A 24,378-nucleotide genomic window follows, 5' to 3' on the forward strand; every position below is an offset into this window, starting at 1 on the left:
CCCTTCGTCAGGACTAACTGGAAGAGCTAGTAAGAGGTTTGAAAGTGGGAGGGGGAGGGGGAGATCCAAAATGATAGGAGAAGACAGGAGGGGAGGAATGGAGCCGAGAGCTGGACAGGTGATTGGCAAAAGGGATACAAGGCTGGAGAAGCGGGAGGATCATGGGACGGGAGGCCTAGGGAGAAAGAAGGGGGAGGGGAGCCCAGAGGAAGATGGAGAGCAGACAAGGAGTGATTATGACAGGAACAGAGAGAGAGAAGGGGGAAAATAATAAATAAAAAAGGGGTGGGGTAAGAAGGTGAGGAAGGGCATTAACGGAAGTTAGAGAAGTCAATGTTCATGCCATCAAGTTGGAGGCTACCCAGACGGAATGTAAGGTGTTGTTCCTCCAACCTGAGTGTGGCTTCATCTTGACCGTAGAGGAGGCCGTGGATTGACATATCAGAATGAGATTGGGAATTGGAATTAAAATGCATGGCCACTGGGAGATCCTGCTTTCTTTGGCAGACGGAGTGTAGACATTCAGCGAAACGGTCTGCCTGTCTGTGTCGGGTCTCGCCAATATATAGAAGACCACATCGGGAGCACCGGACGCAGTATATCACCCCAGCCGACTCACAGGTGAAGTGTCGCCTCACCTGGAAGGACTGTTTGGGACCCTGAATGGTGGTGAGGGAGGAAGTGTAAGGGCATGTGTAGCACTTGTTCCGCTTACACGGATAAGTGCCGGGAGGGAGATCAGTGGGGAGGGATGGGGGGATGAGGGGGGAACGAATGTACAAGGGAGAATATCTACGCTCTGTCTGCCAGAGGAAGCAGGATCTCCCAGTGGCCACACATTTTAATTCCACATCCCATTCCCATTCTGATATGTCTATCCACGGCCTCCTCTACGATCAACATGAAGCCACACTCAGGTTGGAGGAACAACACCTTATATTCCGTCTGGGTAGCCTCCAAACTGATGGCATGAACATTGACTTCTCTAATTTCCGTTAATGCCCCACCTCCCCTTCTTACCCCATCCCTTATTTATTATCCCCGCCCTTTTTTCTCTCTCTGTCCCTCTCACAATCACTCCTTGCCTGCTCTCCATCCTCCTCTAGGCTCCCCTCCACCTTTCTTTCTCCCTAGGCCTCGCGTCCCATGATCCTCTCCCTTCTCCATCCCTGTATCCCTTTTGCCAATCAACTTTCCAGCTCTTGGCTCCATCCCTCCCCTTCCTGCCTTCTCCTATCATTTTGGATCTCCCCCTACCCCTCCCACTTTCAAATCTCTTACTAGCTCTTCTTTCAGTTAGTCCTGACGAAGGGTTTCGGCCCGAAACGTCGACTGTACCTCTTTCTATAGATGCTGCCTGGCCTGCTGTGTTCACCAGCATTTTGTGTGTGTTGCTTGAATTTCCAGCATCTGCAGATTCCCTCGTGTTCCAGTTGAGGAATCATAGTACAAAGAAACAGTAAATAAGGGAGTCACTTCCATTCAACGTGAGGGCCGAGGTGTATCGGCTCTTTCAAAGGACAACGTTTCTAACCGCTCAGAGAAGCGATCCAGTCTCCAGGTCCTACAGCTTGTGAATCAGCACAAATGCTAGAGGCTGTCATTACAGTGAAATGGCTATACGAAATTTTCTGGAACTACACACGGTGAAGTGTGACCGCTTCCGCTCTCCCGTAAATATTCTCTTTTTTTGTTCTCATTCAGAGATTGGCTCTTATTTTCAAATGTGAATGAATTTCATCTGTTGGGAAGAAGATATTGAAATATTGTATCTGAGATGTTAATTATTCAAACTGTCCAGAACCTACTGTCTCGTTTTTCAGAAAATATTTTTTATTTGCATTCGGGTCTTTTAGGACCATCAGACCATAATAGATTCCTCAACCCTTTGGCGTTTTTTTGTCATTCAATCAGGTTTTGTTACACCAAAATCTCAGAGCAGGCTGTGTGAGTTACTGGCAGTATTGCCCACATAAGCACAGTGGTTACATTTCAGAAGCTTTTAATTGGTTATGAAGCACTTTGGGACCTCAGTTACTATGTTCCTAAAGATAAGATACCATTCAAAAACAGTTAACAACTTCATTCATTTAATAATTAGCTCACGATCTTCAGCCTTTGCAAATCCACTCATTCCAAAACTAACGAGTCCTCCTTCTTCAAAGAAAGGGCCTTTTCTTCCTCCACCATCAACGCTGCCCTCACCCGCATCTTTTCCATTTCATGCACCTCTGCCCTCATCCCATCCACCCGCCGCCACACCAGGGACAGGGTTCCTCTAGTCCTCACCTACCACCCCGCCAGCTTCCGCGTCCAGCATATAATTCTCCATAACTTCTGCATCTCCAACGGGATCCCACCACCAAGCACGTTGCCCCCCTCCCCATCCACCCCGACTTTCCGCAGAGATCGATCCCTTGTCCATTCGTCCATCCCCACTGATCTCCCTCCTGGCACTTATCCTTGCAAGTGGAACCGCCGTTACACCTCCTCCCTCACCACCATTCAGGGCCCCAAACAGTCTTAGCGGGTGAGGCGACATTTCACTTGCGGGTCTGTTGGGGTCATCTATTGTGTTCGGTGCTCCCGGTGCGGCCTCCTGGGTATTGGTGAGACCCGATGTAGACTGGGAGACTGTTCCGACCGCCAGACAAAGCGGTTTCTCCTGGTAACCAACCATTTCAACTCCCATTCCCATTCTCATTCCGACATGTCAATTCACAGCCTCCTCTGCTGCCACGACGGGACCGCACTCAAGGTGGAGGAGCAACACCTTATATTCCGTCTGGGTCGCCTCCAACCTGATGACATGAACATCAATTTCTCGGACTTCCAGTAAATGCCGCCTCTTCTCCTTCACCATTTCTATTTCCCTCTCCTTCCTTATCTCCTTACCTGCCCACTGCCTCCCTCTGGTGCTCCTCCCCCTTCCCCTTCTTCCCCGGCCTTCTGTCCTCTGCTGTCAGATTCCCTCTTCTCCAGCCCTTTATCTCTTTCAACAATGACTTCCCAGCTCTTTACTTCACCCCTCTCCCTCCCTTCATTTCCCCTGTACCTCCTCCTCTCCTCCCCTATCTTCTTACTCTGGCTTCTTATCTCTTTTTTTCCAGTCCCGAAGAAGTGTCTCGGTCCAAAACATCGACTGTACTCTTTTCCATAGAACTTTCATTTCCAGCATCTGCTGATTTTCTCTTGTTTGTCACTCATAACAATTTAGCACACCATTAAAATGATAATTCAGACAATTTGATATTATAATTTTAAACAAAAAAGTTTAACAGATATCAATAATTTCAGATTTAACAGGTTTATTGTCATTGCTTCAATCTAACTCCACTTTGTGTCCCAGGAATACTTCCACTTTTGTTGCATAAAATTGCTATTCCATCATATGAAACTTTTAATCTCCTGCTTTTGAAAGGATGATGTATCCTTGGATTTTCTTTTACAAAAATAATTACTTTTTTTACATGCCACCAACTAATGAAAGTCACTCTCAATGATATGTCTTTAATTAGGTTAACTGAAATAACTAAATAGATTATTTCTTAGCATTTATTCTTAGTTGAACAGATCAGTAGTCACTGATTTAGCTTGACTTCTGTATCTCCGTTGGAACAGGTATACAGTGGCATGCAAAAGTTTGGGCACCCCTGGTCAAAATTTCTGTTACTGTGAATAGTGAGTAGAAGATGAACTGATCTCCAAAAGTCATAAAGTTAAAGATGAAACGTTCTTTTCAACATTTTAAGCAATTATTATTTTTAATTATTTTTGTTTTGTACAAATTTAGAGTGGAAAAAAAGGAAAGGAGCACCATGCAAAAGTTTGGGCACCCCAAGAGATTTGAGCTCTCAGATAACTTTTACCAAGGTCTCAGACCTTAATTAGCTTGTTAGGGCTATGGCTTGTTCACAGTCATCATTAGGAAAGGCCAGGTGATGCAAATTTCAAAGCTTTATAAATACCCTGACTCCTCAAACCTTGTCCCAACAATCAGCAGCCATGGGCTCCTCTAAGCAGCTGCCTAACGCTCTGAAAATTAAAATAAATGATGCCCACAAAGCAGGAGAAGGCTATAAGAAGATAGCAAAGCATTTTCAGGTAGCCATTTCCTCAGTTCGTAATGTAATTAAGAAATGGCAGTTAACAGGAATGGTGGAGATCAAGTTGAGATTTGGAAAACCAAGAAAACTTTCCGAGAGAACTGCTCGTAGGATTGCCAGAAAGGCAAATCAAAACCCCTGTTTGACTGCAAAAGACCTTCATGAAGATTTAGCAGACTGTGGAGTGGTGGTGCACTGTTCTACTGTGCAGTGACACCTGCACAAATATGATCTTCATGGAAGAGTCATCAGAAGAAAACCTTTCCTGTGTCCTCACCACAAAATTCAGCATCAGAAGTTTGCAAAGGAACATCTAAGCAAGCCTGATGCATTTCGGAAACAAGTCCTGTGGACGATGAAGTTAAAATAGAACATTTTGGCCACAATGAGCAAAGATATGTTTGGAGAAAGAAGGGTGCAGAATTTCATGAAAAGAACCCTTCTCCAACTGTTAAGCACAGGGGTGGATCGATCATGCTTTGGACTTGTGTTGCAGCCAGTGGCATGGGGAACATTTCACTGGTAGAAGGAAGAATGAATTCAATTAAATACCAGCAAATTCTGGAAGCAAACATCACACTGTCTGTAAAAAAGCTGAAGATGAAAAGAGGATGGCTTCTACAACAGGATAATGATCCTAAACACATCTCAAAATCCACAATGGACTACCTCAAGAGGTGCAAGCTGAAGGTTTTGCCATGGCTCTCACAGTCCCCTGACCTAAACATCATCGAGAATCTGTGGATAGACCTCAAAAGAGCAGTGCATGCAAGATGGCCCAAGAATCTCACAGAGCTAGAAGCCTTTTGCAAGGAAGAATAGGCAAAAATCCCCCAAACAAGAATTGAAAGACTCTTAGCTGGCTACAGAAAGTGTCTACAAGCTGTGATACTTGCCAAAGGGGGTGTTAGGCAGGGTGCCCAAACTTTTGCTTTGGGTACTTTTCCTTTTTTGTTATTTTGAAACTGTAAAAGATGGAAATAAAAAAGTAATCTTGCTTAAAATATTAAAGAAATGTGCCATATTTAACTTTATGCCTTCTGGAAATCAGGTGATCTTTTACTCGCTTAGCTATTCACAGTAACAGAAATTTTGACCAGGGGTGCCCAAACTTTTGCATACCACTGTATGCTGAAGATTACAATTGTTTCAATAAAAATAAAATAAAAGCAGAGTAATATTAACCCCTCGAGTTATAGTTATAATTAATATAACATGAAACCTTTAGTACAATAGGCGAACAACATAATCCTGCAACTTCATTGTCCTGTCTCTTGCCAAGGTCAGTTCTATTGTGGGAGCAGAAATATTCCGAATTACTTTGAACATGCAGAGCTAAATCAAGAATTCTCTTCGCTCTAAACATATGTAAGGCACTTTACACCCCTACCCTAATGGCATTGCAGAGCAATCTTCTACTACAAAATCTACTAGATCACAAAAATAGTAACGTGTTTGAAAGAAGTTACCAAAAATACTCACTGCATTTACTATCAACCAAATTGTATCACAATATGTTGTACTTAAATGAAACTGGTGCAAGGGCTGTACAGTTTCTCTGCATCACAAAGAATTTTTACCAAAGCATTAACCTCCTTGTGCGAAACCAAACTTCCGGTTGAATGGGAGTATCACTCTGTGTATGAATAATCTACTGATCAGTTATTACTAGCTTTTTCAATGCATCCAAAATTAACTTTCATTCCACATGCTTTCCTGAAGGCCAGAGATCAGAAAAAGATCAGGTTCATGCAAGAAAAGGCCAGCTCACCCAGCACACCCATGATAGCTGGAGTATAGTGATGAAACGTCTATTCTGCTATACAGTACATACCTACTGCTCAACATACTCATCAGCCATGTAATCATAGAAACATAGAAAACCTACAGCACAATACAGGCCCTTCAGTCCACAAAGCTGTGCATACATGTCCTTACCTTAGAACTACCTAGGCTTATCCACAGCCCTCTATTTTTCTAATTAGCAGGGAAACGCAAAAACAATTAAAAACCCAAGACCAATAAAGCAAAAAATAATCTGGGAAGTCTTAGGTAATCAAAGCCAATCAAAGGCTAATTTATTATCAAAGTATACAACTCTAAAATCAGCTCATGAATAAAAACAAAGAAGTAATTTTCAGTGCAGATTTTGAAACTTCATCCCAGTAGGTCTCCTAAAGGCTAATATGGATTAGACAAGAAGGTGTGATTTAACTGGAGCCTAATGTTGAAAGTCAAGTACTAAGGGCAGTATGTCAGAGCAATCCCATTCTATCCTCTCCTTAATCTTTCTTTTCAGTGGCAGATTGAATAACAAGCACCAGTCACAACCATAAGTAAAAGTTGGATATGTGAATGAGGTGAGGATGTGGAGGAAGAAGATAGTCAGAAACACAAGTAACATAAGAAAGTGACAAGACTAGGCTTGTGTCACAGTATCATTCTGGATGAGGTTGACTGCTTGGCCTAACCTAATTTATCCATCCAAAGTAGCCTAACAACTCTCCTTTGCAACATCCAATTGCTTCAAAGGGAGTTTCAAGCAACAGCTCTATCTGAGCGTAATCATTCTTTGCATGGAAAAAAGCCCTTGAGGTATGCTCTGAAAATTTGTAACTTCCTCTGCTTTTATTGACACAACAGCTTTATGTTCTTACTTAAGTTTCTCCAAAATCTTTAATCTTCCACTTCAGATGTATAATACCATTCTTGTGATGTCTCTTATCCAGGTTGAAAAGTACAAATGTTTGCCAGCCTTTCCTCCTCATTCAGGTCTCTAGCTCAAGGGAATTGGCCAGCTTCCTCGGTTAAGTGAACCAATGACTAGCTTTCAAGGCCATACTGTTCAATATGTTAGCTTGTTGGTTGTTTTCTTTTCGCTTTCCACATTCCCTACAGTGATACAATCAGGAGCAGTTGTGTTTATGCTGGTCCAAATTCTAGGCTGAAGGGGAATTCACGTGGGAGAGGTAAACTAATAAGACGTGCTGTCGAACAGATATTATACTATAAACTTTACATTTGCTTTCTTTTGACATCAATTGCAATGCTTTGGTACATTGTGCACACGTACTACTGGTCAGCAGTGTGCAGCAGAATGAAAGGTCACTTTCACAATGATATTAAACACAGCACGGGAACATAGGATCTGTCATGACAAAGGTTTTCAATACAGTGGGCACTCAGTAGATTACCTTTCTCAGAGCTTATCAAACCCATTTGTGTTGTTGACACACTCAGTGTAAAACAGGTAGAATCGACCAAGTCTAAGCACACTTTTTTTTTCACCATTCCAGCATGTTCAGTCCAGAGAACAGTGACTGCAAGCAGTATTTTTTTCAGTTTATGCAGTACATTTGTCTGACCCATTAGATCAGAACATGGGCCAAAGGAATGAGCAACTGACAAACAATATGAGGTCAAATTAATTCTTCCAAGAATAAACTCCTAAATTAACCTTTTTCATTTTAGGTGCAGTAACAAACTATCCAGTCCAGCATTTCTGCAAATCAACTCTGGAGGAATCTCTCTGTGCCTCTCTTTATCAGATTCTATCAATGTACCCTGTATACATCCTTCCCCGACATTTTCTTATACTCCATCCTTTCAACACATTTATGCCAATCACTTCATCTCAATATAAAATTGAATACAATATAATTTAATCTGTCCTTTACTGATAAGATCACAGGCTTGCCGACTCAACTGAAGTACTTCGTGAAATTAGTTCAAGAGCAATTGTGATCTGTAATAAATGCCAGTGGCAACTAGATATTGTAAATCAAAAAGACATGTTTCTCTAACTAAATGCCGGATTTAGTGTCCTTGGTTAGGCTTATGGAAAACTCTTTATATTTCAAATTGCACAGGATGCTGACTATATATTCACTGAATCTGAATGAAGAAAGAGGTTAAAATAAAGAAAGCCAGCAGTGAGTTTGAGAGTTTGCAGGATGCCTCCTCTTTTCCTTTGTGAAACCAAGAATGCTTGGGGTGTCAGCTGTATTGTAGTGGGCAGCACACTTGCTTCAGAATCGGAGGGTTGTTGGTTCACATTCCCTTCCAGACAATAGAGGTTTATTGGTATTCCCAGACGGTCGAGGGAGTGTTGGAGTCTGCAGTTTTCACATGGAATGTTGAACCGGAGCCCCACCTACTCCACACCTGTTTTAAACTCGAGCAGTGGGCCCCTGGCAAGTATTCAAACAATAGAACTCTAACAAATTATACGTTCATTTGAACTTACTGCTTGTGGGAATTTGCTGTTTGCTGGAGTTGTGAAACTCTGGGGCCAAGCAAAGGCCATTCCTTCCTCGCTCTGATTCTATTCCCATCCAACCAAACTCTTTAACTTCTCCTCCCAAATCCCTCTCACAAACCCACTTTGCTGAAATCCGACAAGATGTCAGCGTTTGCCTACCGCCTGCCCACTAGCTGATTTAAGGCTGCTTAAGGTTCCAAATTCACACCATCCCAAATTGCCACAGCTCCGTCCTATTCAGGCACAGCCCCTCGAGAGCTAAAATTAATCCTTCGCTGCTCAACTCTCTGGAGATATGATGGCTGGTTCTTCGCTTGCGAAGATCGGGAGGGAAAACTCCGTCGGTGTAGGACTTTCTTCCCGCCTGCGCAGCGTGGGTTTATCGTGAGGATCGGTGTGTGCGGACCGATTCCACTCTTTAGGCCGGGGGACGTTCCACGATGGCACAGCGGGATGCGATGACTGCGGTGACCGCAAGGCTGTAGTCTAAGTATCAGAATTGTCCTTCTCCTAGACAGACTGCGTGGCAAAGCTGGCGAGTCCCATCCACCCGGGTTTGGAATCGGGGGTGTCCTTCTCCTAGGCTGACTGCCAGCCGAGGCTGATGAGCTCAGCCTGCCCACCCAGTCATACCGCCGGGCACTCTGTCTCGCCATGGCATTGTGAGAACGGGAACGCCACATGAAGGCGTTGCTCTGGGCACAGGAGTGTAGGAGAGGCCATGAGCGAGTGACCCTGCTTAGCAAGCCAAACAGTGGTCCTGTGGCGAGCACTACACGTGGAAAGGAGAGGCTGTGGGAGACGCTTCACCTTCCTTAAGTGAGCAGGACGTCCAGCCCAAGACTCACCCGTCTGAAGATATATTTAAAGCCACATCACATTGACTCAGGAAGTAGAGTGCTATGAATCGTAATCCTTTGACAGCCAATAGCATTGTGAATTGTTAATACCTGACTAGAACTGGAATTACTGAGCAACATCGGAGAACATATGACCCGCAGTGCAGTACGTATGCATGATGTTGACGGGAAGGTATGAAGGGTCTCGACCCGAAACGTCGACTGTACTTCTTCCTATTATTGATGCTGCCTGGCCTGCTGCGTTCCACCAGCATTTTGTGTGTGTTGGTGTGTGGTGGGGGTGCTTTGGGGGAACTCCCGTCAGATGTTATCACTCTTCAGAATAACGCTATTCACATGTGCGTTATGCCATTATCTTCCTGAAAGAAAAACAGATTTCCTGACATCTCAATATGCTGCTGGCACGTAAAAATGTGTGGAAACAAATGAAGATAGGTACAACCAATCAGAACATAGGAACATTATTAAAGTCACATTGAGTCATCCATTTTAATTGTGAATGCTGAACTTTTCCGCCACAGTAACGGAGGAATTCAATGATACATCAGCCATTGATAGTCACAACCTGGGTATATAAGACTCCAATGTTAGGAAGGAAATAAATGATAATTGTGAGTCCCGAATTCCCTGTCCGTTATGTCACTACAGGCATCTGGAACTAGGCCTGAAGCTTGCTGAGTCATTTTCAAGTCTAAATAAAGACCATGCATGTTTGAGGACATCACTTCCTCTGTCCGGAAGCATCACCAATCAGCTTCAAAAAGAAAATCAAGCCAACCTGAGCATACTCGATAAAATCCAATAAACATAAACATCCGGATTTGATGTTGAAGGAATACTTCAAAGTTGGGTAAGTCAGATTCCATGATTCTATAATTGGCACCCGAGGCACACGGTTTCCAAAGAATTCGAAAGTTATGAACTTCCTTGGCATCGCAATGTATAAATATTTCATCTTGCAAATAACCCTTGCTTCTCTTAAGGGGACAATTAATATTCTTTGGATATCTATGGGCAGTAAAATTTTAATTTCTGTGTTTTTATGGCATTTATAGTTTGAGTAGGCTGGGTTTGCATGGGCTTCAAAGGCCAAGTCCAAGGTTCAGAGTCTGATGATGTCAATGCAAGTTCCTGGTTTAGGAAAAAGCAAGAAGTCTTTTGATAGGCAGGAAGAAAGTGGCACCTCTACGCTATTAATAGATATTGGTACGAGATATATGAAGAACTGAGTGACTGCATAAGCATATAGTCAAATTAAAATCTTCCATACGATGTCATGAAGATCACTAAAGGCTATACAATACAGATCTTCTGTTCCCATTGACCGTGTCAAATAAAAACACTTGCTTATTGTTTCAGTTCATTTCTACCTGCAACATTGTAAGCCCGTAGTTCTGAAGAATTCCTGATTCAACTCCACAACTGCTTCTAAATTCTGCATTCATACACTGCATGGTATCAGTGTCAGTGTTCAGTCTCACTACAGTCATTTTCCTGTGAGATTGAAGATTGTCACCTGTCAGATGGTATCCAGTGGTTACAAACATTGAAGAATTAGTGATGTTAAGGTCTATCAGACCATTAACCACCCTGTGAACTCTTCCATGACATCAAATTATTCTCGAAAGAAAGATATAAAGAGAGTTCTATGTACTTACCACTTAAGCATGTATTTTAACCCTATGTTTGGTACAAACCATCAGTCCAACTGATTTGTGTTCACTCACTGATCTCCCAAGATGATCTTTGTCATTAGCATCTCCCAACAGCCTTAGTTCCTTCATTTGTGACATTCCCTTGGGATGTCACAAGGCTGCTGTTGATAGGATCTATCTAAAGTCATTATTTTAATGGTTGGTACAGGGAATCTCAATCTGAAACCACAGCAACATTGTCATTTCCTTGGAGAAAGCATATGACTGTTACAAAGAGGACGTGAACAGGAATACCTGAGTCATTTTCAGATAGAGATTGTAAAACTGTGATATTTTTGTGACACATGGCCAATTAAGGGAGGAGAAAAAAACACCAAGAGGCCGCAATGATATCTTATCAGCAGGAATCAGTCATCCATGGCTCCCAGTCCAACTGAGGACTACTGCTTCATTGTTTTAATCTGCAGGAATTACAATTGAACTGAAGATGCTCATCTAATTTTACAGATAATATCACAGCCACACCTTAGTTATGACTAACCCATAAAGCATCAGTATATGTGGAGCAGTTCATGAAGTTGTCTTTATTGGGGCTTGAGTGCAGGCACATCAATCCCAGAATACACATTAGGCATTCCTTGGCATTGAAACTACAACGTTAGGACTTAGTACTCCAGTTAGAGTCCTCTTTTATGTGATTCAGCTACAGTACAAACATTTAGACTGCAAGGGCATGAATTGTTTCTTGGTCTGTTGCCAATTTATTTTGTCTGGCTGTTGCTATATGTCTTCAGAAGCCTGGTAATAGAGAGATACAGCACAGGAGATAAGCTTAGCATCCCCCAGAGTCCATGTGAATCATTAATCACTCATTTACATTAATCCTATATTGTTTTCTTTCTCCCTACACTCCTTTTAATTGCCCCCAAATTCTACCTCTCAGTGATAACCTAGGACCAATTCACAAGAGTTAATTAACCAACCTGTTTGTGTGTCTTGGAGATGTGGATGGAAGCCAGAACACTCACAAACAGAGAGAGAATGTGAAAACTCAGCAGAGACAATATTTGAGTCAGGCTTACACCTTTGTCAATTGCCCTGTGAGCTGCTCCACTGTGTTTAGAGTCTCGGCAAATTGCAAAATTATATAGGAAGTAGTTTAGCTGTTGTTGAATTACTTTCTCCTGACTTCAAGCTTTTGTAAGAAGAATGGTTGTCAGAAATTGGTTGATGAACACATGCCCCTTGAATCACAGCATGATGAAGAGAGGGAGGATAAGGAAAAGCGGAATGTTGGGAAACTGAGGAGGACAATAAGTAGGAGACCTTATCATCCCATGGTAACACAGGAGCATTTCTCCAGTATAAATGTGAGGGATATCTAGGTTTTACTGAGATGATCCTTACTAAAATTGACCACATTTTGTAAGCATGCTTGCAATATCAGGAGCAAAACATTTGTTGTCAAGATAGCCACAGCAATAAATTTCTGTAACAACTTTTCCTGAGATGGAGCCAGAGATATTGACCATATCTTACAGATTTCCATTCATGGATGAATAAAGAAGGTCCCTACATATAAAGGACAAACAGTTCCATTTCATTATCTCTTACCAGGAACCTCCCAGAGGAATGAGAACCTGGCTTTGTGAGGTTTTCACGCCCTCCATTGCCATTCTGGGGGAAACTTGTGGCTGGAAGTGTGATACTGGGCCATATTGTCACAAAGTTATACAGTATGGACACAGGCCCTATGGCCCATCTGGTCCATGTTGACCATCGCATCCTCCCTGCTCGACTCAGTTGCCTGTGTTCAGCCCATAACCTTCCTCCAGGTACCTATCGAAATCGCTCTTAAATATTGCAATCGACTAATTAGAAACTATTCAACCAAAAGGGCCATCACTTCAGAAGCAACATCATCCCAAGGTTCGGCTACACTTGAGTTCACACAGGTTCATGTGCCAAGTTCCAAATTATCATTAACCCATTCACTGAATCATTCAAAAGATGAGTCAGATATTCAACATCTACAAGGCAAATGCCTTCTACCAACCTGACCATACTGTCCGGAACTGCCTTCCAATGATATTGCTTCATGGAGGCCCGGGAAAACATGGATAGCTTTTCATAACTGAAGAAACACCCTCAACAAAGGCCAACATTGATGACAAATCTCACTGTTAACGTTTGTGCACTTAATATTAGAAAATAGTGTTTGCTCAAGTCAGGGACAGAACTTATGGTCTGACAGATAGTCCTATTTGCTTTAAAGGCCTGGTTTACCCACAGCCATCACTTCTATGCAATCGGAAGATAACAAGATCTCTGCAAATTGGCTAAAATCCACGGGAAGGATAAGTTGTCTCCTTCTGAATGAATCCCTCAGGAAAAAGGATAAATCAGTATGGCAGCAATATGATCAACAAGAACCTTTGTAAATTCTTAGAAATAAGGAGCTCTTCAGAAAACGTCCATGCGTGCTTGAACTGCATATAAAATTATAACGTATACATTATAACACATGTTACATATATAATACATGTTACATACTCATGATTTATTTAGATATGCACACCAGAGCCACTATGCATTTTTTTCTGTTTTCTCCCACCATTTTCTGACTGGGGTGCATTTCTTGGTTACCTGAAATGAAAAAGGGATCTGAACAGGCTGATGTGTGAGGAAGGTACAGGAGCAAGTTTGCACCACATGTAACTTTGAAATCAAATTTGTGGAAATTGAAGTGGAAGAGGGTTTAAAAGGCGAGTTAGGTATGAGAACAGGGGTTTGTATAAATTGTGAGGGGAGGGGGTAAGTATTAATCAGAATCAGGTTTATTGTCACTGACTTGTCATGAAATTCATTGTTTTGTAGCAGCAGTGCAGCGCAGTCATAATAAATTAGTATAAATTACAATAAAAATAAAATAAATAATGCAAAAGAGAAATAATGAGTTAGTTTTCATGGACCGTTCAGATGGCAGATGGGAAGGAACTGTTCCTAAAACATTGTTCATTTTCAGGCTCCTGCACCTCCTCCATGATGGTAGTAATGAGAAGAGGGCCTGTCCCAGACAGTGAGGGTCCTTCATGATTGATGCCACTTTCTTGAGGTGCAGTTTTGACAGATGTCCTCAATGGTGGGGAGGCTTGTGCCTGTGACGGAGCTGGCTGAGTCTACAGTACTCTTCAGCCTCTTACGGCCTGTGCGTTGGCATCTCCATACCAGACGATGATGCAACCAGTTCCAATGTTCTCTATGTAGAAATTTGCTAGAGTCTTTGGTGACATACCAATTCTCCTCAAACTCCGAATGAAGTATAGTCACTGCTCTGCCTTCTACATGATTGCATCAATGTGTCTGGCCAGGATAGATTCTCTGAGGTACTGATGCCCAGGAACTTGAGACCACTCACCCTTCCCACTGCTGATCTCTCAATGAGGACCAGTGTGCGTTCTCCCAAATTCTCTTTTCCTGATTTCTACAGTGAATTCTTTGGTCTTGCTAACATTGTGCACAAGGTTGTTGTTGCAGCACCATTGGACTAGACAATCTACTTTGCCTCTGTCTGCCTCCTTGTCACCATCTGAGATTCTGCCAACAACACTGGAGTCAACAGCACATTTATAGATGGCATTTGAGCTGTACCTAGCCACACAGTTATGAGTGCAGGGAGACGACAGCAGTGGGCTAAGCATGCCTCCCTGAGGTGTGCCAGTGTTGATTGTCACCAATCTGTACTGACTGTGGTCTCCCAATGAGGAAGTCGAGGAATCAGCTGCAGAGGGAGGTAGAGACCCAGATTTTGAGGCTTGTTGATTAGTATTGAGGGGATGATAATGTTGAGCACCAGCTGTAACCAATAAACAGCAGCCTGACATAGGTATTGCTATTGAGTAAAGGAATGAGATGTTCCAATAATTATCTGAAACGCATATCTTCTATAATGAATGTAGAGACACATGTCTGTCCCATAAAAACCTGAAGAACAGGGGGAGGCCATTCTGCACTTTGTGAAAACCCTGTGATTCGATAAAGTCATGGCTGATCTTCTATCATAGCATCACCTTCTTATACTAATGCTATACGCTTGATCCATTATTATATAAAGATATTATCAGTCTCTGTCTTGGATATATTCAGCAACCAAACCACCACAGTCTTTCATGGTAGGAAATTCCAAGGATTCATTACCCACTGGGTGGAATTTTTTCTTGAATAGCCATAACTTGTTTAAATCTGTGCTTTGAAAGTAGCTATAGCCTGTTCTGCTATTGCGACCTTTTCTATAATGTGAGGATTCTTTGGACCATTTTATTGCGATCACTGCTGCCATCAGGAAGAAGGCACAGGAGCCTCAGGACTCACACTACCAGGTTCAGGAACAGTTACTACCCCTCAACCATCAGGCTCCTGAACCAAGGGGGATAACCACTCAATTTCACTTGCCCCATTATTGAAATGTTCCCACACCCCATTGACTCCCTTTCAGTGACTTTTCATCTCATGTTCTTGATATTTGATGCTTATTTCTTTATTATTATTGGTTCTTTATTTTTGTATTTGCACAGTTTGTTGTCTCTTGCACACTGGTTGAACGCCCAAGCTGGCATGATCTTTCATTGATTGTATGATTGTTATTATTCCATTATGGATTTGTAAGACCATAACCATAAGACCATAAGATAGGAGCAGAATTAGACCATTGGCTCTTCAAGTCTGTTCCATAAGTTCATCATGTCTGATTCATTTTCCTCTCAGCCCCAATCTCCTGCCTTCCCCACCACTACCACACCTGCCCCCCCCCGACCAATCAACCTCTGCCATAAATATGCATAAAGATATGGCCTTCACAGCTGCCTGTGGCAACGAATTCCACAGATTCACCACTCTCTGGCTAAAGAAATTCCCCCTCTGTAGTCCTTCTGTAGCCTCCCAATTTCCTCAAAACTACCTGCTCCTCACTTCATATCATCTGCAAACTTTGCAATAAAGCCATCAATTCTATCATCGAAAGCATTGACATATACTGTAAAAAGATTCTACCCAACACAAACCCCAGGTGAACACCACTAATCACTGGCAGCCGGCCAGCAAAGGCCCCTTCATTCTCAATCTTTGCCTCCTGCCAATCAGACACTGCTTTATCCATGCTAAAATCTTTCCTGTAATAATTGTTAGGTAGCCTCATGTGTGGCACTTTGTCAAAGGCCTTCTGAAAATCCAAGTACACGACATCAATTGCTTCTCCTTTGTCTATTCTGCTTGTCATTTCTTCAAAGAATTCCAACTGATTTGTCAGGCAAAATCTTCCCTTGAGGAAACCATACTGACCACGGCCTATTTTATCATGTGATTTCAAGTACCCCGAAACCACATCCTTAACAATTAACTCTAACATCTTCCCAACCACTGAGGTCAGGTTAACTGGCCTATAATTTCCTTTCATCTATCTCTCTCCCTTCTTCAAGAGTGGAGTGACATTTGCAATTTTCCAGTCTTCAAGAATCTAGTGACTCTTGAAAGATCGTTACTAATGCCTTCACAATCTCTTCAGCCACCTCTTTCAGAACTCTGGGGTGTATGCTGACTGGTCCAAGTGACTTACCTATCTTCAGATCTTTCAGTTTCCCAAGGACCTTCTCTCTAGTAATGGTAACTTCACATACTTCATGACCCCTGATACCTGGAACGTCCACCATACTGTTAATGTCTTCCACAGTGAAGACTGATGCAAAATACTTATTCAATTCATCCGCTACCCCATTACTACCTCTCCAGCATCGTTTTCCAGTGGTCTGATATCCATTCTCGCCTCTCTTTTACACTTCATGTACCTGAAGGAATATTTGGTATCCTCTTTAATATTATTGGCTAGTTTACTTTTGTATTCAATCTTTACCTTCTTAATGACTTTTTAGTTGCATTCTGTTGGTTTTTAAAAGGTTCCCAGTCCCCTAACTTCCCACTAATTTTTGCTCTAGAAACATAGAAAACTTACAGCACAATACAGGCCCTTTGGCCCATGAAGCTGTGCCAAACATGTCCATACCTTAGAAATTACCTAGGGTTACCCATAGTCCTCTATTTTTCTGAGATCCATGTACCTGTCCTGGAGTCTCTTAGAAGACCCTATCATATCCACCTCCATCACCGTTGCCGGCAGCCCATTCCACGCACTCACCACTCTCTGTGTAAAAAAAAACTTACCCCTGACGTCTCCTCTGTACCTACTTCCAAGCACCTTAAAACTGTGCCCTCTCGTGCTAGCCATTTCAGCCCTGGGAAAAAGCCCCTGACTATCCACACGATCAACGCCTCTCATCATCTTATACACCTCTATCAGGTCACCTCTCATCTTCTGTCACTCCAAGGAGAAAAGGCCAAGTTCACTCAACCTGTTCTCATAAGGCACGCTCCCCAATCCAGGCAATATCCTTGTAAATCTCCTCTGCACCATTTCTATGGTTTTCCCATCCTTCCTGAAGTGAGACGACCAGAACTGAGCACAGTACTCCAAGTGGGGTCTGAACAGGGTCCTATAGAGCTGCAACATTACCTCTCAGCTCTTAAACTTAATCCCACGATTGATGAAGGCCAATGCACCGTACACAGTGTCAACCTGCGCAGCAGCTTTGAGTGTCCTGTGGACTTGGACCCAAAGATCCCTCTGATCCTCCACACTGCCAAGAGTCTTACCATTAATACTATATTCATATCATAATTGACCTACCAAAATGAACCACCTCACACCTATCTGGGTTGAACTCCATCTGCCACTTCTCAGCCCAGTTTTGCATCCTATCAATGTCCATTGTAACCTCTGACAGCCCTCCACATGACCCACAACACCCCCAACCTTTGTGTCATCAGCAAATTTACTAACCCATCCCTCCACTTCCTCATCCAGATCATTTATAAAAATCAAGAAGATTAGGGGTCCCAGAACAGATCCCTGAGGCACACCACTAGTCGCTGAACTCCATGCAGAATATGACCCGTGTACAACCACTCTTTGCCTTCTGTGGGCAAGCCAGTTCTGGATCCACAAAGCAACGTCCCCTTGGATCCCATGCCTCCTTCCTTTCTCAATAAGCCTTGCATGGGGTACCTTGTCAAATGCCTTGCTGAAATCCATATACACTACATATACTGCTCTACCTTCATGGATGTGTTTAGTCACATCCTCAAAAAATTCCATCAGGCTCGTAAGGCACGACCTGCCTTTGACAAAGCCATGCTGACTTTTCCCAATCATATTATGCCTTTCCAAATGTTCATAAATCCTGCCTCTCAGGATCTTCTCCATCAACTTACCAACCACTGAAGTAAGACTCACTGGTCTATAATTTCCTGGGCTATCCCTACTCCCTTTCTTGAATAATGGAACAACATCCGCAACCCTCCAATCATCCGGAACCTCTCCCGTCCCCATTGATGATGCAAAGATCATCGCCAGAGGCTCAGCAATTTTCTCCCTCGCCTCCCACAGTAGCCTGGGTACATCTCGTCCAGTTCCGGTGACTTATTCAACTTGATGCTTTCCAAAAGCTCCAGCACGACCTCTTTCTTAATATCTACATGCTCAAGCTTTCCAATCCACTGTAAGTCATCCCTATAATCACCAAGATCCTTTTCCATAGTGAATACTGAAGCAAAGTATTCATTAAGTACCTTTGCCATCTCCTCCGGTTCCATACACACTTTTCCACAGTCACACTTGATTGGTCCTATTCCCTCACGTCTTATTCTCTTGCTCTTCACATACTTGTAGAATGCCTTGCGGTTTTCTTTAATCCTGTCCGTCAAGGCCCTCTCATGGCCACTTCTGGCTCTCCTAATTTCTTCCTTAAGCTCCTTCCTGCTAACCTTTTAATCTTTTAGATCTCTATCATTACCTAGTTTTTTTGAACCTTTCATAAGCTCTTCTTTTCTTCTTGACTAGATTTACAACAGCCTTTGTATACAGTATCATGGTTCCTGTACCGTACCATCCTTTCCCTGTCTCATTGGAACGTACCTATGCAGAACTCCACGCAAGTATCCCCTGAACATTTGCCACATTTGTTTCGTACATTTCCCTGAGAACATCTGTTCCCAATTTATGCTTCCAAGTTCCTGCCTGATAGCCTCATATTTCCCCTTACTCCAATTAATATTTTCCTAACTTGTCTGTTCCCATCCCTCTCCAATGTTATGGTAAAGGTAAAGGCATTGTGATCACTATCTCCAAGATGCTCTCCCACTGAGAGATCTGACACCTGACCAGATTCATTTCCCAATACCAGATGAAGTACAGCCTCTCGTCTTGTAGGCTTATCTACATGTTGTGTCAAGAAACCTTCCAGAACACACCTAACAAACTCCACCCCATCTAAACCCCTTGGTCTAGGGACATGCCAATTGATATTTGGCAAATTAAAATCTCCCACCATGACAACCCTGTTATTATTACACCTTTTCAGAATCTGTTTCCCTATCTGCTCCTTGATGACCCTGTTACTATTGGGTGGTCTATAAAAAACACCCAGTAGAGTTATTGACCCTTTCCTGTTCCTAACTCCCATCCACAGAGACTCCGTAGACAATCCCTCCATGTCTTCCTCCTTTTCTGCAGCCGTGACATATCTCTGATTAACAGTGCCATGCCCCCACCTTTTTTGCCTCCCTCCCTGTCCTTTGTGAAACATCTAAAGCCTGGCACTTGAAGTAACCATTCCTACCCCTGACCCATCCAAGTCTTTGTAATGGTCATAACATCACAGCTCCAAGTACTGATCCACGCTCTAAGCTCATCTGCTTTGTTCATAATCCTCCTCGCATTAAAATAGACACATCTCAAACCATCAGTCTGAGCGCGTCCCTTCTCTATCACCTGCCTATCCTCCCTCTCACACTGTCTCCAAGCTTTCTCTATTTGTGAGCCAACTGCCTCTTCATCCGTCTCTTCAGTTTGGCTCCCACCCCTCAGCAATCCTAGTCTAAACTCTCCCCAATAGCCTTAGCAAACCTTCTTGCCAGGATATTGGTCCTACTGGGATTCAAGTGTAACCTGTCCTTTTTGTACAGGTCACTCCTGCCCCAAAAGAGGTCCTATGTCTACTTGGCTTTTATGCTGGCTTTGGCCTCCCTTGTTAGCCATGGTTGTGTCATCTTGCCTTTAGAATACTTCTTCCTCTTTGGGATGTATATATCCTGTGCCTTCTGAATTGCTTCCAGAAATTCTAGCCATTGCTGCTCTTCCAGCATCCCTGCCAGTGTTCTTTTCCAATCAACTCTGGCCAAATCCTCTCTCATGTCTCTGTAATTCCCTTTATTCCACTGTAATACCATTATGATCACTTTTCCCAAAGGGCTCTCTTTAATAGGCTTCAGCATATTTCTCTACTCAGACCCCACTTGGAGTACTGTGCTCAGTTCTGGTCACCTCACTACACGAATGATGTAGATACTATAGAAAGGGTGCAGAGGAGATTTACAAGGATGTTGCCTGGATTGGGGAGCATGCCTTATGAGAATAGGTTGGGTGAACATGGCCTTTTCTCCTTGGAGTGACAGAGGTGACCTGATAGAGGTGTATAAAATGATGAGAGGCATTGATTGTGTGGATAGCCAGAGGCTTTTTCCCAGGACTGAAATGGCTAACATGAGGGGGCATAGTTTTAAGGTGATTGAAAGTAGGTATCAAGGGGATGTCAGGAGTAAGTTTTTCACACAGAGAGTGGTGGGTACGTGGAATGCAATGCCAGCAATGGTGGTAGAGGTGAATACAATAGGGTCTTTTAAGAGACTCTTAGGTAGGTACATGGAGCTTAGAAAAATAGAGGACTATGCAGAAGGGAAATTCCAGGCAGTTTCTAGAGTAGGTTACATAGTCGGCACAATATTTTGGGCTGAAGGGCCTGTAATGCGCTGTGGATTTCTGTGTTCTATGTTAAGGATGTAGGTACATATCTTTCCAAAAGCTGGAAAATTAATTTCTTACAGAGGACTGCGGTATCAGGGCAAATGTCCCAGTGATAGCATTCATCGTCTCCCTTCTGCGGTAAGGATGTATAAAGCTGCCGAAACAACACAGGGACGAGAAAATGATTTCAAATATTTCACTATTATTGCAGACGATTGACATCAGGCAATAATATTGTCAATCTGAGCAGAGTCAAGGTATAACCTTGTATCCTGAGCTATACCAGTGAGTAGTCATAAAAAGCTCATTTCTAAACTACTAAAAGTACTAGACAGGAATTACACAAGGCAGAAAAAGACTCAGGAGTAAGACAACGAGGCACCCTAACAGAGTAAATGAACTGCAACGAAGGTGCCACTTTAGAGTTTGCTCAAACACGGACTTTGCTCTTGCCTCTCATTTCTTAACACAATAGTCCCAACAATGAAAATTAATACACTTGAACTCATCTTCCTGTGGGCATACTCAGCAAATCTATGGAATAATAACTATAACAGAATCAATGAAGTACAGGTAGTCTTTCATTGATTCTGTTATAGTTATTATTCCATAGATTTGCTGAGTATGCCCACAGGAAGATGAATCTCAGGGTTGGATACGGTGACATACATGTACATTGATAATACAATTTACTTTGAACTTCAAATAATCTTTGCATTATAATCATATTATGGTTTCATGAAGTGTTATTTTTAACCGCCCCATTGAGGCTACCGGTAAAATGCCACATTCTCTTGGGTTGACTCCAAATATTGTTAGTTTGGAGATGGCTATCAATTCTGCAACCTTACTAATCTGCAGAAAGGATGTGCTGTTTGCTTTTGCTTGTGAAAAACTGCAACAAGTGAGTTGGTCCAGCAAGTGCTCTGTCTCAGCTGCCTCATCTGTGTGATACGATATTCATATATTAGCCATGCAGCTGGTCATATCAGAATTATTGAAGGCTTTTGTTGTCTGTGTTTTTGACAGGTAGAGGTGTAAGAACTGGAAATAGGAGTCGGCCATTTGGCTCTTTATGTTTCTTCACTCTGATCTATTGCTCCAGTTCCAGTTTTTTGAAATAACCCCATATCTTTTGATTCAGTCAACATGCAGGAAGTTTTTGAAATACCCAAGAAGAATGAGGTTGTTTCACCACAGAGTTATTTTGAATCATTTCCTGTTAGTGGCTATCACCCTTGCTTCCAGCTCAAGTATATCACCTCGTCTGACCTTGGAACAGAACCACAGAGCTCTTGTAATAACAAAAGTAGCATGTTAGGGTGAATTATTTTCCTGACTTAGATATGGTTCAGGTAATCTGAACGATTAGTGGTGGAGGGGATTTGTAAATGGGGGAAGGACTACTAAAAGTTGGGCATATTCTCATTAGGAAATACTGTAGATGCAAGAGTACCCACTTGTTACCTCACAGCTGCTCCCAACAATTAATGTAGAATAGCTGATTTTTTTGCCTCATACCAATTTCCTGCACTATCCAAATCCTTTGATCCCCTTTGAAATGAAATGGCTCTTTTTTCTGGGACTCCAAAGGGCCTGATTAATGGATACAGTTAGTTGAGCTGCTCCGTGACATCTCCAGCAATGGTGGCTCCATCCTGTCCCCTATGTGGTTTTTGATCATTCTACCTCTAACCACAGGGGCTTCTTCCTGTGGGTTGGCAGGTTACACTGGACAACAAAGATTTTGCTTCCTGAATACTTTTGGGTGTATCTTATTGATTTTGGGCTACATATCATGAAAATCACCACGATATTTCCCTGTCACCCACCATTAAAAAATAACCCGTATTTGTTATTTCAATTCATAATTCAAGACAGAATAACTGATGCCAAGATTGAGGAAGGCATTTTTTTGGTCCACAAATTTAATAGTTCATCAATGACAGGCCATTCGAAGAACTTCTAGTGGGACTGGAGAAAATCACATGGAAGGCATTCAAGGCTGTTTCTCCAAATTCCTACATGATACAAGTAGTCTGAAATTATATTTGTGTTCAGCTTCAAGCAGTCTATCATAACCACAAAAAGTTGATTCTGAGGAAGCAACTCCTATTGGAACATTGAAATACCAATATTCACCACCATCCTAAACTTTCAAAATAATATGTTGTCCAGTGTTATTTGGCCTCTGTAAGTCTCTGTAGTCGAAGAACCTGGGGAGAATTGATGGCAATGTGAAAATAATAAAAGAGGTGTAATGCCCTGGTAAATGTTTTACTGCTAATGTTGCAGGTATTTCATGTAATGGTCTTTCTGTAGAGGCCGTGTTTGGGTTACTGGTGGAAATAAGGGATGCTTAGGAATGTGGGCCATCCGATCAGGAGAGTGGAATGGGGAGAAGGTTCTGGAGGGCCTTGTGACTGACACAGGTGGTAGGTCTTTGTCTTTGTTTGGCAGGAGTTGAAGAGAGAAGACACTGGAGAGAACCAGTTGGAGGATTCGGTTGGGTGGGGAAATGCTATTCGATGGAAGCCAGGCACAGAGGTCTGCCGAGGATCGGTGCATATAGCTTTTGGAAAAATTGAGCTCCAGCCTGTCCACATTTGACTGAATAATTATAATGGCCCCTTTTGTTTTTTTTCTTTCTTTTCTTTACTAACTTTTTGGCTAAGCTAACATTCACAAATATACTCCTTCATAATTGTATGCAGTGTGCAATCTGTTATTTTGTGCTAACTGGCTATTGCAGGCAGTGAATCATACAGACCGGGGTTTGGATGGGTGAGACATCCCAGTCCCATGGATTTGGCAGGACCAAAGTTGTATACGCCTTAGACAAATGAAACTGGAGAAAGGTGGGTTTATCTCCGTGGAATCCAGTGGCTGCTGGCGAGGGATTTACAAGCTGTACTTCCAGAGTTGCCCAGAAGGGGAACGGAGTTTCATAGGAGTTATGCAAATGATGTGCCTGGTGGTTAGCATGGACTGAGCAGGCTGAAGGGCTTGTCGCCTACTCTTGCCTCTATGACTAAGGTCACTTGTACTATCTGTAAAACAGGAAGTCCAAAAGCATAAATTCAAGACTAATCTTTGGAAAAGTTGGGATAAAATTCAAAATAATCCTTGGGGTGGGAAAGTAGCATATTCTAAACTCTGCACCATGTTAAAAATTCTCAAAATTAAGTAAGTGCAAAATATTCATTGGACCTAATCAACTAGTATCCTGCCTATGGAGTGGTTAGATTTGTCCCAGTACCCTGCCAATGCAGTGGTTAGAATTGTCCCAGCACCCTGCCAATGGTGTGGTTAGAATTGTCCCAGTACCCTGCCTATGAAGTGGTTAGAATTGTCCCAGTGCCCTGCTAATGGAGTGGTTAGAATTGCCCCAGTACCCTGTCACTGGAGTGGTTAGAATTGTCCCAGTGCCCTCCCAATGGAGTGGTTAGATTTGTCCCAGTACCCTGTCACTGGAGTGGTTAGAATTGCCCCAGTACCCTGTCACTGGAGTGGTTAGAATTGTCCCAGTACCCTGCCTGTGAAGTGGTTAGAATTGTCCCAGTGCCCTCCCAATGGAGTGGTTAGA

This window comes from Mobula hypostoma, chromosome 16 (assembly GCF_963921235.1).
Source record: "Mobula hypostoma chromosome 16, sMobHyp1.1, whole genome shotgun sequence".
NCBI lineage: Eukaryota > Metazoa > Chordata > Chondrichthyes > Myliobatiformes > Myliobatidae > Mobula > Mobula hypostoma.